The following is a 13,539-nucleotide window of genomic DNA, read 5'->3' on the forward strand; positions in this document are numbered from 1 at the left end:
ATGGCTGGCCCATACATCATGCTCGTGAACAGGTGCTACTTGCGGTGGCGGGATGATCCTTTAAACAGAAAGACTGGTTCAAGTTTTAAAAATTAAAGTTATTATATTTTTACCGCTTATAAAATGTTCGCAAAATACCTTTATTTATTTACGATGTGTGTGGATATATGTGTATCTACTGTACTCAATAGCTCCTGTGTTTTTACTTTTTTTGACTAACTCGTGTAAGGCATTTAGTATTTCTGTTACATTACTTGAAATAATATGTTGTAGGTGATTGAAATTATTCGTAAAACCACAGACTAGGGATGGATACTTATGAATCTGTAGATGTTGACGGGATGTTTTTGCTCGCACAAAGATAATAGTTTATACGTCTAGATAACAACACACCGAGTTTATTACTTTAGTGTGCCTGACAAGCTACGTCTTACACTCGCGATGCGTATGTCACTTTGCCTTAGTGTGCGTGCATGTCTGAAAAAGAGGTTAAGTTCGCCGCTATTTGTTTCGACGTATCTACAGCTGTCACAGTCTATCTAGATATATAAATTATCTAAGGTTAACTATATTTGACCATCAGCTTTTTAGTTTCAGCCGGGTGTGTTCCAGGTTTTGTTCGCCGTTATTTTATAATTAATTATTTTCAAGTAGATGAGTGTCATTTTTTTTAATGTCATTGTTCTCTATGTGGTAAGTAGGTAGTGTTCATTTTGAAATTTAATAAGTCAATGATTTTTAAATAAAAAGGTATTAAAAGGCACAGAAGTTTTGCTACGGAAAAAAATATCGATCAAGGACATCCCTACAGGCGTCCCGCGCTAAACCTGCGTGAATCAACGCTAGTAGGGAAGATGTTCCACTTAATCGCGCGCTCTAATAGCCTAATTATATAATATATTTTTTTTATGAAAATAAGGTACGAGACGAATAGGACGTTCAGCTGATGGTTATTGATACACCCAGCCCATTACAATGCAGTGCCGCTCAGGATTCTTGAAAAACCCAAAAATTCTGAGCGGCACTACAATATCGCTCGTCTCTTTGAGACATAAGTTGTTTTCCCAGTAACTTCACTAGCTACGGCGCCCTTCAGACCTAAACACAGTAATGTTTAGACATTACTGTTTCACGGGCAGAAATAGGTGCCGGGGCCGTTGTGGTATCTTAATCTAGCCGGCATCCTGTGCAAAGGAGCCTCCCACTGGTAATGTTCTGGTACTGGTATTCGATTGTATGTCGCATAGTCCATCCCACAAAATTATTATTATTACCATCCGGACCGTACCGAGTACGACGCCGGACCGTCCGATGGTGCGGCGGTAAGGCCTGACCATGTGTTTAGGTTATCAGTATTTTTCAAGGGTGATAAAACAGACAATTAAATGATTCATATATCATTATTTATTTATTATTCAGACCATATCCTATTAATATGACTAAAACAATCACAGTCTTCCTTATTTGTAGGTATCTATTACCTACCTATTTTAGTTCATAATGAAAATAGGAAATATAATCGCTTATACCTTTTACACCATGTTATGAAAAAACGTGGCTGTCTTTGTGGATACTATTAATAATTTTTTAATCATTACATCTTATATTTTCAATATAATGTAGGTACCTAATCTATAAAAATTAGTTTACATGCAATCTTGACTTACCAACATGAGTTTATTTCGTGTTACTATAAAAAAAAAATGTTAACAAATTAGAATTATTTTATTCTTTCGAAGTAAGTCATTTGAATACACTAGGTAATATTAATAAATTTTCTGTGAAAAAAATTGCATTTATTTGAGCTAAATTTACAATTCTGTAAATAGTTTTGACATGAAATCATTATAAAAATATATTATTATAATAAATGTTATTAATTTACATTTTGGTACAAGGTTAAGTGTAGGAATTACCTAACTTAGGAATTTATCCGGATTTTGTACATGTAAGTACCACACACTCGCACAGGAATACAATTCTGTAAGATCTGCTATACAAAAGTTGTGTAAATAATTGTGCTTAGTTTAAAATATTATATCATAATAGTTAAGATAATTTATACGTCTAGAATCAGTGGTTCCTAACCAGTGGTCCGCAAGAGTCATGGTCTGGTATGGTCCGTGGACCGCGAACCAATTTCAAAATTGATGCGATAATTGGATGGAGAGGAATTATTGATTTCACGAGAACTGGAAGCAACTTCAGAAGGTATCTCATGAACATGATATCGGGATGGCCAGCAATGTTGGGATCACGCTTCGGTCTAGCGATGCTAGTAAAACAGAAGAGTCCTAAGGCAACAACGCGTTGTATCATACATAGTCAGGCGTTAGCTTCGAGGACTCTTCCTGGATGCCTTAAGAAAATTCAACCCAATTTTGAAATTCTACTTTTTGTTTAAAGTTTATGTTTGGACTGATTCAGTTTATTTTTCTATTACATCGTGGTCCCGGCTAACAATAAAGAAATCAAAGTGGTCCCTGGTCAAAAAAAGGTCTAGATAGAGCCTCTTGCTGCTAGACAACCGATGAAAAAAGGCCAGGTTTATTACTTCAGTAAAGTAATAAATTAGTAGTAGTAATTACTATAGTAATAAACTGTTTAATAAATTGTTTAGTTATTACTTTAGTAGTACTTGTACTCGCGAGTTGTATGTCACTTTGTGGTTTGCGTGCATTGCTTAAAATAGAGGTTAACAGTCAACCTCGATTTTTGTCAACGTTTACAGCTGTCACAGTCTATCTAGACGTATAAATGATAAAAGCATACTAGCTTACGAGCGGTGCACTTTGCTTCACGTAAAACAAAATTTCATTTAGTTGCAGACGTTCACTCATTACAATATACATACTTTTCGTTTTTCCGTGTTCTTGTAGATACCTATTCACAGCAGAACTGTCACACTATGCTTCAGAAATTATCTCAGAATTATTTATACACATATATTATGGATTGGTCTCCGCTGTGCACCAACTAGATATCGCACTACCTAAGAACAATAGCTTATTTATGACGGCAACTATTAGATGCTTGTGTGCGTGGGGCATCTTGACACTCAATGGCGTCTTTCAAATTTTGTAACATACGCTTCGTGTTATTTTACATTGAAATTAATAAAATACAAAATACTTACTGATGATATGTGACCCCAGTGTCTTTTATTACTTGTAGTATTTTTTTTACAAAGTTTTACTAGGCAACCCGGCATTTCAGTTTAAATTATTAGCAAAGTTTAACAGAACATGTGAGCCAGCTCGAGACTAGCTCGAGTACGCCTTGGGCGTAGTATTAGTTGCCACACTTTGCGACTACGCCTGCGGTATCTAGTTGGAACGCAGCGGAGACTAATCCTTAATCTAAGTTCATACAGAAATAAAAATTGAAATTAAAACATATTAAGTGTTACGAACCAAAATATCCTATCTCAAGGTGGTATCAAACTACACAATTCGCAGTGTGCAAAATTTGATTAAAATTCATTCATTCAATTCAGTGGCTTAGGAGTTCATCGCTGACAAACAACGTGACATGAATGTTTTATTTACAAAGATATCTCAAGTTTCTTCTTATATCACTTGATAAATTTTGTACTTTTAGAGACTCTTGGAGGTAAGCAATTTACCTGATGGCTTTGCTAATGTTTACGTTACTATATGGGCATTTTAGTAACGTAAACTGAATAATTTATAAAATTTAAAATTACTTAGATAAATAAGTCTCACCTCAATACCAGGATAGATACTCATTGTGCTAAAACAGTTTAAAAGCAGTTTTCTTAAAATAGCGTGAAAATACTTTCTAGACTGTGACAGCTGTAAACACGTTAATAGCGTCTAACTTTTAGCCTCTTTTTTTCAGCATGCTCGCACAAAGTGAGATAAAGAGGATGTAAATACTAAGTTATAAGAGTCGGGTATGCCTAAGTAAAAATTAAAATTTAGTTTAGTATGAAACGTGCAGTGGTTTGATATAAATTTGAAATAGTAATTAGTAATTACGTACAATATGGCGACAAAGTTTCCGGCAAGTTTGAAAGCGACGAGTTGCATAAAACGTAGTGCATATCGGATCTATATTTTTTACAAGATTAAAGCCGTCATTTATCAATAATTCAATAACTGCACGTTTCATACAATCGAATGAATCGCTTTTTTCTTAGTTTCGTTAGGCTTGCTACTGACGTATTGCGAGAGTAAGACGTAGCTGTCATGCACACTAAAGTAATAAACCTGTCCTGTTATTACATAGACCAAGTATAGTAACTAGACATTGGTTTGGCTTGGCCAACATGAGACAGATAATATCTTATATATATAGATACATAATATAACACAAGTGTTCTTTCACTATCACTTTTACATCGTAAAACACAACATCGCACCATATTTCCTTCGATACATTCAGACGCAAATAAAAGTAAACAAAATATCTGTGCAGCGCTGTCAAGTTTGTTTAGCACACCGGGTGTGCTGACCTTGAAAAAACCGGCACGCATGGCGAAACAAAAAATCTAATCACTCTATCTCTATTCTTTACATAAGACTCGCATAAGTTTTTCCTTTTCTCGTGTGAGTGAGACGGAAGCTATCAATTAGTCTAGTTACTATACTTGGTCTGTGTTGTTATATGTTGGCTAACAACAAGATCCTCTATCTAAACGTATAAATTATCTAAGTAAACCAGATCAAAGCAATATCTTTATTGTCTATCAATATATTTTTGTCAAAACAAAACGTTGGAATAATTTGGTAAAACAAAGCTGTTAAATAGTCACTTGTCTTATTAATAATCAAAGGTTACGGTACATATAAAAATATTAAAGTTCCGTTTCAGCGGGGAGTGAAATGAATGACAATAAACCATTTATTTAGGGTATGTTCCGATATGCACTGCGACCACTGTACAGTGTGACGCCAATTTAGCATACTGTAAGCCGTTCCTTTATAGCCAGTTATACAAGTTACTATTTAAAACGGAACGCAATCCCGTATGCTGTCAGCCGCATTTTTTGACGCAGCATTCAAATGAGTGTATTAAAGTTTTCATTAAAAAACTGTTGTTGGAGCACTGTCAAACTAAAAATATTAGGCGTAAAAGTTAGGCACTCGAGTGGTTTTGACTGATCACGTGATCAAAGTACTGCGAGTACCTTACCTCGAAAACGCCAGTGCTCACAGTAGAATATGGCGGCGATTTATGACGTCATATATTTCCCTAGGGTACTGCGGCAGTATACTTCACATCCACACCACACCACATCCACTGTGCAGTGCTCGTAGTGTATATCGGAATATACCCATAGTTATGCACTACGCGATAATGGCTGATTGATATTTCAAATCGAGCAGTCCCAACTCCCGTACATTCACTTACACAGGCATTTCGGTAATCAGTTAGACCTTATACCTATTCACAACAGATCACAAACTTGTCTTAAAGTTCCATTAATAATAATTATAATTCATATCAAGTAACAATGACACAGCCCTAAGCGACATGTTAGTTAGGTAACTACTCTTTGTGAAATCACTTGCTTAGAACTGTCAGTCAACCATAGAGTATAATATCACGAACACAAAATTCATAATTGTTTCATAAAATTCTCATAGAGTCGGCATGCTTAATAATGTTGTACTCTATCCTTTTCTTCTGAACTTCACTGTCGCTTGAAGAGGAATCGTCAAAATTATGTTTATTAAACATGATTCTTCTAGTAATCGAATCCGAATCGTACGTATAATATTGCTTAGATCTGAATGGCAGTCTGTATGGCGTACTGTTTTGTACGTCCGACATTGACCGAATGTGTCTTCTAAGTTTATAATCTTTGGTTAGCGGTGAGAAGATGAAGGTGTCTTGAGCTTGTTTATCTTCAACAGATCTGCAACAAAAATAATACCAAGTTATTTGATTGGCTGAATACGCATACTGTGCAATGCCAAAGAAAAAAAAAAGTGTAAAAATACTAGCGAGTTTCTGCAATGTGCCAATGATTTAAATGAAGTCGAAAATAATTGTTATGATATAAAGGACTTAATTCTGGGATCCATGATTTTGTGATTAAAAAAATGCGTTTATTATAGGTTTGTTGAAAGGTAGTATAAATAGACTACCAAGATAGTGAGAGATTGATAAGATAAGCTTATATCCGTTCAGTTTTGGTTTTAGGTGGTCGAGATCAAAATAAAAAACAAAAAAAGGTTCAAACATTTTCCATAGAGTTAAATTGAAAATAAGGTTTGTTTATTAGAACGTGCCAACAATGACAGGAGCCGCGCGAAAGACGAATAGCTCGTTACTAGTAGCTGTAATAATAGATAAATTATAAGGCGCTTCAATTATTCTTAGTCGCATGCCGTTGGTATAATATATTATATATTATTTTGCATAATTATCTTATAGACCAGGGTGGATAATTTTTGAAACCAAAAAAAAATATAGTAGGATGAAACCCATTAGAAAAGGAGGGGAATATGATAAAAATTTACGCGAAAATTTTCGATTGAAAATTAGGGTGCTTTTTTGATATTATGTTAAAAATAATGCGAAAAAATAAATATTTTAAATCAAGTAAATTACAGTGTATTTGTGACATTATAAGGTAAGTTCACCGAATTTCGAAGAAAAAAAAATATTTTTGAAAAAGATAAAAATAAAAAACCAAAAACTTGGTTATTTGAATTTTTCACCTAAATTTTGAGGTTATGTGAAAAAATTGTAAATACAAAAGTTATAGATCTTTTTATTACCTACAAGTTTGCCATTTACTTTTTTCCATAGGACTTATAGTTTTGCCGGAAATCAACCATTTTTTACCCTTATAAACTCACCCCCTCCCACTTCCCGAACTCGGATCGACCGTAATTTATTTTTCCTTTCATTTTTATCATATTCCTCTCCTTTTCTAATGGGTTTCATCCCACTGTATTTTTTTTTTCATTTAATACCATTTTTGAAGGCTTCGACCCTGGTTATGTGAAAAAATATAACAAAAAGCATTTGGACGTAATCTCTGCACATCCTGAACCGATTTTGAAAATTCTGTTATTTATTTATTTATGTTTATCTTTTTATCAATAGATAGCCACGGCATTTGTGAGTGTCATAATTATATTATTAGGTAAGTAATCGGATTTGCAAAGAATCGGAGAAAAAACGATCGAATAAAAACTTTTTTTTATGAACGCCAACTAAAAATAATATGATTGTCTTGTTAATTTATACATACACATATGCCAAATGCAAATATATGCATATATATATTTGCATTTGGCAGCGTTGGAACACCAAAGAACCCTGGTGAATGCGGTCGATATTCCTAGTTGAGTTCATAACTATTAATTAACCGAAGCAGTTTTGGACTTAGTTTAAAAAAACTGAACGATATCAGAAACCTGAAATGCTCATGAGAACCTGGTGAGTAATAAATATGAAAAAATATTTGACATTTATTTACGGATTAGTAAGTACATAATATTAATATAAATGCGAAGTCGCTTGTAAGAGCTAGAAATCCCTATTAATAAATGTGAATGTAAGTTTGTTTGTTACGCTTTTACGCCGGAGCTACTAAACCGATCTTGATGAAATTTGGGACAGCGATAGACTAGAGCTTGGAAAAGACCATTGTTCCCGGGGGAATGTGACAAACTGAAATTCACGACGATGAGCTATAATTACTATAGTAGATTTAGTTTGCCATAGCAATCTTCCTCGAAATATGATTCATATAGTAATGTGGGAAACGGGAGCGAAAACGGGAACCGGAACTGGAATAGGACATGAGATAATTTTTTAATTCCTGACTTGCTTATTATTTTTAAGAACCCTTTATCTGCGCGGACGAAGTCGCGGCCATCAGCTAGTAGTATATAATATGTATGTGTCGAGTGGCAGCATTAGTTTTAAGTAATGACTTTGACATTGCAAATTATTGTTCCCCTCATCCCCTCTCCTCTTATAATGTGTCAACTTCTATTTTGAATTTTGAATATAGATACTACTCTTGCTGAGACTTTTCAGGAAGAGACACCATCTTGTCGTTTTAATATCACAAAACCTCAATCACGCACGCAGGCCTACCTAAATAGAAAGTATAGGCATCTACTCTCGTCTCTCCACAATTATTTGCCGTTGTATGTGTACACTATCCCAGATAACTGCTTGCTCAATGTATCATTCAATCCTACTTATTATCATACATCAAATAAAGAGCAGACAAATCAAATAAAACTTTAAAATTAGAACAATAAAATGAATATTTAATTATCGTCATAACTACACACCCAGAGGTATTTTCCATTGCGCCATAATTTCTTATAATATTTGCTCAGTAAGGAAATAGGAATCATACTGTAGAGTGAGTGAAAATATTATAATCTTAGATAATTTATACGTCTAGATATTATACTGTGACAGAAGCTGTCGCGTCGAAAAAAATAGCGGCGAACTGTTAGTCTTTTGCCTTCTGCAAGAAATTGTGGAAGTTACTTGTGAGTGGACACTTTACCCAGACGGAAGACGTTCACTGCTGGACAAAGGCCTCCCCCAAAGATTTCCACGACGATCAGTCCTGCGCTGCCCTCATCCAACGTATTCCGGCGATGTTTTTGATGTCCAGATTTTTTAAGCGGCAAATCGCCCGTGCGAAGTCTAAGCACGTCGTCAAAATCGGCGAGCAGCTTTCCAGTTACCCGACCGGACCACGCAAGTTCTGGTCGTTGTCGAAGCTGCTCTTGGTAACTTCAACCAGCCGTCTATGCCGCCGTTGCACATGAGGAATGACACCCTGGCCCATACGGCAAAAGAGAAAGCCGAGCTCCTGTGCGCTCTTTTCGCCTCCAACTCGACTCTTGACGACAACGGAAAATCACCGCCAACCATCCCGCAGTGTCAGAGCTCTATGCCTGAAGTACAGTTCAGGCAGAAAACTGTTAGGCGAGCTCTGTTTTCGTTGGACGTGAGGAAGTCGAGCGGGCCGGATGGCATTTCTCCAATCGTGCTTCGAACGTGTGCCCCTCTGTTGACGCCGATGCTAACGCGTTTATTCCGGCACTCTTATTCCAAAGGCGTAGTCCCTGACTCATGGAAGTCAGCCCTTGTCCATCCGATCCAAAAAAAAAGGAGACAGTTCGGATCCGGCGAACTACAGGCCTATTGCTATCACCTCCCTGCTCTCCAAAATCATGGAGAGCATAATTAGCCGCCAGCTTTTAGTATACCTAGAGGGTTACCAGTTGATCAACGACCGACAGTACGGCTTTCACCATGGACGGTCGGCAAGTTATCTTCTGGTATACCTAACACATAGATGGGCGGCGCCTATTGAAAGCAAGGGGGAAGGCCTGGCAGTTAGCCTGGATATAGCGAAGGCCTTTGATCGTGTATGGCACAAGGCGCTCCTCTCAAAACTTCCATCATTTGGGCTTCCCGAGAGCTTGTGCAAGTGAACCTCCAGCTTCCTCATTGGGCGTAGCATACAGGTCGGTGTCGACGGATATTGCTCGAACCCGAAGCCCGTGAATGCTGGAGTGCCCCAAGGCTGTGTGCTATCTCCTACGCTGTTTCTTCTGCATATCAATGATATGTTGGACACCTCCAACATACATTGCTATGCAGACGACAGCACTGGTGATGCCGTATACACGGGCCATGCAGGTCGCTCTCGGGAAATCGTCGACCAGTGCTGGAAGAAACTTGTGTCTTCTATCGAGTCCTCTCTCGAGAAGGTCGCGGAATGGGGTAAATTGGACCTTGTCCAATTTAACCCCCAGAAGACTCAAGTTTGCGCGTTTACCACTAAAAAAACCCCATTTGTCGTATCATCGCTCTTCGAGAACACTTCTCTTAAAGCCGCGCCTAGTATTGGAATACTGGGTCTCGAAATCTCGAGCGATTGCCAATTCCGTGGCCATCTGGAGGGCAAAGCCAAATTGGCTTCGAAGTAGCTGGGCGTCATCAATAGAGCACGGCAATACTTCAAGCCAGCCCACATTCTAGCGCTCTACAAAGCGCAGGGCCGGCCACACACAGAGTATTGCTGTCATCTCTGGTCTGGCGCACCCCAGTATCTGCTCGATCCATTTGACCGCGTGCAAGGTAGAGCAGCTCGAATTGTCGGGGACTCAGTGCTCTGTGAACGGCTGGATCTCTTGGCGTTGCGTAGAGACGTCACTTCATTGTGTGTCTTATACCGCATTTATCACGGGGAGTGTTCCGAAGAGCTGTTTAACCTGATTCCTGCCGCCGAATTCCACCTTCGCACGACACGCCACAAGTTAGGATATCATCCCCACCATCTGGATGTGTGGCGGTCCTCCACAGTGCGGTTTTCAAGGAGCTTTCTCCCTCGTACTACAAAGCTGTAGAATGAGCTTCCTTGTGCGGTGTTTCCGGGACGATACGACATGGGTACCTTCAAAAAAAGCGCGTACACCTTCCTTATAGGCCGGCAACGCTCTTGTGATTCCTCTGGTATTGCAAGAGAATGTGGGCGGCGGTGATCACTTAACACCAGGTGACCCGTACGCTCGTTTGTCCTCCTATTCCATAAAAACAAAATGTTGACCAGATCGACCCTCCATCTTGTGGGGGGCCTACCAACATTGCCGGTACGTGGTCGCCATTGGAGGACTTTACTCGCAGGGAAACTTCTGAACATAGCCCTTTCCATTGCCCTCTGAGTGTCTGATGAGCCTTTTTCATAAGCAATACTGCACAGCTACATTATCTCAGGACTTCACTGAAACAACCCCTCGTAAAGACTCCTACCGTACCCCTTTCAACCCCTCGTGCTCGTCCTGTAACGTCATCACCGTTACATGTCGTGATATTTTCCTGCTATCATTACTTTGTTTTTGTTGTTAATACTTCTGTAGATTACGCTATACGAGTTCTAATAAATTAAATCAGTGTTAGGCCTATTTACAAAAAAGCTAGCCACGTAGATGTCAATAATTACAGGCCAATAACGATTTTATCATGTCTTGACAAAATAGTTGAGAAGTATTTAGGAGGACAATAAAATTATTATTTAAAAAAAAATAAAGTCATAAATGAAAAACACTACGGATTTAAAAAAAATCGTAGCACAAACCAACTGTTGGCCAAGTTCACCAATGAGGTCAATGAACACCTGGACGCCAGGCAGCATGTGCTAGTTGTTCTGGTAGATTTCAGTAAGGCATTCGAGACCATTAGATATAATATTTTATATGAGAAGCTAAATCAAAATGGTATACAGGGCCCGCTTTTAAAGTGGTTTCAGCACTATCATACCAACAGATATACATCGGTCAAAATAGGTGACGTAGTTAGTGAAAAAATATTAACCGAAGAGGGCACAGCAAGGCTCAAATCTAGGACCGACCGAGTACTTAATTTTTGTAAATGACATGTGCAATATTTTCGAGGGAATATCTGTATACCAGTTTCCTGACGATTCTTGTTTAATAGCTGCACATAAAAAGTTCAGGTAAATTACAACAAATAATCAACGTAACTTCGATTCATTAAGTAAATGGGCGCATGATGTTGTACTTGCTATAAATGCATCAAAAATTAAAATGCTGCACATACATAGTTCACATAACAAGTCAACATTCCGTCCAATCATTGTTGCTCATGATCACCACTGTCTCCATCATTCGCGTACATATTGCCATTGTGAGCCATTAGAGATAGTAGATAAGCATACGTATTTGGGACTTATTATAGATAATCCTTTCAACTGGAGGTCTCATATTGACAGTGTCTGCGCTAGGCTAAGATCAGTACTCGGCAAGTTGTATATTTTAGAATATAAGTTACCCTATAGAACTCTTAGGCTTATCTATATGGCATTAGCAGACTCGATAATTAATTATTGCTTGAGTAGTTACGGTCGTACTTATAACAGTTACATTGAGAACATTTACAAATTTCAACTTAAAATATTAAAAACTATAGTACCGCAACACATTAGAAAGAAATATAAAAATAACGAAATGGGTTTGTTTAAATTTTGCAGAATTGTAAATGTCTAAGATAAGATAAAAATCTCTGTTATAATGGAAGAAATCTCAAACATTAAGCCTTTAATAAGACGGTCACGGCAACCACACCTCCGCAGTCTGTGCTACCTAAACACATACATATTACCTAAATTTAACAATGCATATGGTAGGCGGAAATGGGAGTATTTATTGCCAGACACACTAAATGGTTTGCCAGCAAACGTTTCAGAAAGTATTGAGAAAAAACCGGAAAAGGCAAAGTATATATTAAACAAAAAATTTTTAATGTAATTATGTGTATTATAATTATTAAAATAATGTAAGTAATTAAGAGCGATCTCGTCCCCACGGATAAACCTTTTACATGGTTTCTTGTGGGTCACTTTATATGTATTTTCTCTGTAACACTTTTTATTGTGAACAATAAAGAAAGAGAAAAAAAAAAGAATATATATTAATATTAAGACGACCGAGCCTTGCTCGGATTTTTAATATCTTGTGCTAACTTCATAACAGCGTACTACACGGTCACCTCATGCCGTTGCCATGTGACGTGAGCAAACAGGAAGTTAAGAATGTACAAAACTTGAACAAAAAAAAACTAATAGGACATCTGGATTCGAACCGGGGTTTTCTGCTTTCCGGATCACCCAATGTCTGAGCTATTATAGTCTTGTATATAGTGGCGAAATTTATTTGTTTCTCATTAAAACACGGATAAAACTACATTTTTTAAGATTGAAACCTAGCTAGATCGATTAATCGCCCCCGAAATCCCCTGTATGCTGATTTTTATGAAAATCTTTGGAGCCATTTCCGAGATTCAGATTATATAGATTTTTCATCATTATAATAACACATTTAGATCAATCAATAAGACAGAAAAAATAAATCGTACTTTATTTATTAATAATAATATCCTAGTGATGCTTGTTATGCACACCGTAACAAAGCGACGATGTGACGTCATCGACGTCAGGTCCAGAGATAAATGGAATCGGTGTCCTTCGGCCGCAACCCACTCTCGCCTCTCGCCTCCTCACGACTCAAGCACATCTCACCTATAACTATGTATGTAGTAACAAACCTATCTTGGATGACACCGACTCCAAAAATTACAATGATCGTAACTAGAATAAGATTAATTAATTAGATTGTATAAAAATACGCAAATATTTTTATACTTTTTAATTTTTTTTGGTTGTTTTTTTTGTTATTTTTTTTTATTTTATGATTTTTAGTGAATTTAAAGTACACTAACTAACAATTTGTCTAAATATGTGTAAATATACTAAATTTTTCAATGCAGCAATAAACGTAAGTACTTTGCAATTTGATGTGTGTTCCGTTCCAGTATTCCGTTACTTTGTCATGGATTCCGTAATCAGAACCTAACCAAACTCTCACCAAACTATCTTTGAAGTATATCCTTTCCAATAAAAAAAAAGAATCATCGAAATCGGTTGGCGCGATATTGAGTGATTCGTAAATTTATCATCCACTTTGCTATACGTATGTATAGCAAAATTTAAGACTTTTATGG

The 13,539-nt window shown here is 37.1% G+C and overlaps 1 protein-coding gene across 3 annotated transcripts in view; it reads left to right on the top strand.

Annotated features, from left to right (window-relative positions):
- LOC126972445 (chitooligosaccharidolytic beta-N-acetylglucosaminidase) overlaps positions 1-13,539 on the top strand; it is a 561,898-nt gene that overhangs the window by 152,599 nt on the left and 395,760 nt on the right. The window lies entirely within an intron of this gene.

This window comes from Leptidea sinapis, chromosome 26 (genome assembly GCF_905404315.1).
Source record: "Leptidea sinapis chromosome 26, ilLepSina1.1, whole genome shotgun sequence".
In the NCBI taxonomy this organism is placed as follows: Eukaryota; Metazoa; Arthropoda; class Insecta; order Lepidoptera; family Pieridae; genus Leptidea; species Leptidea sinapis.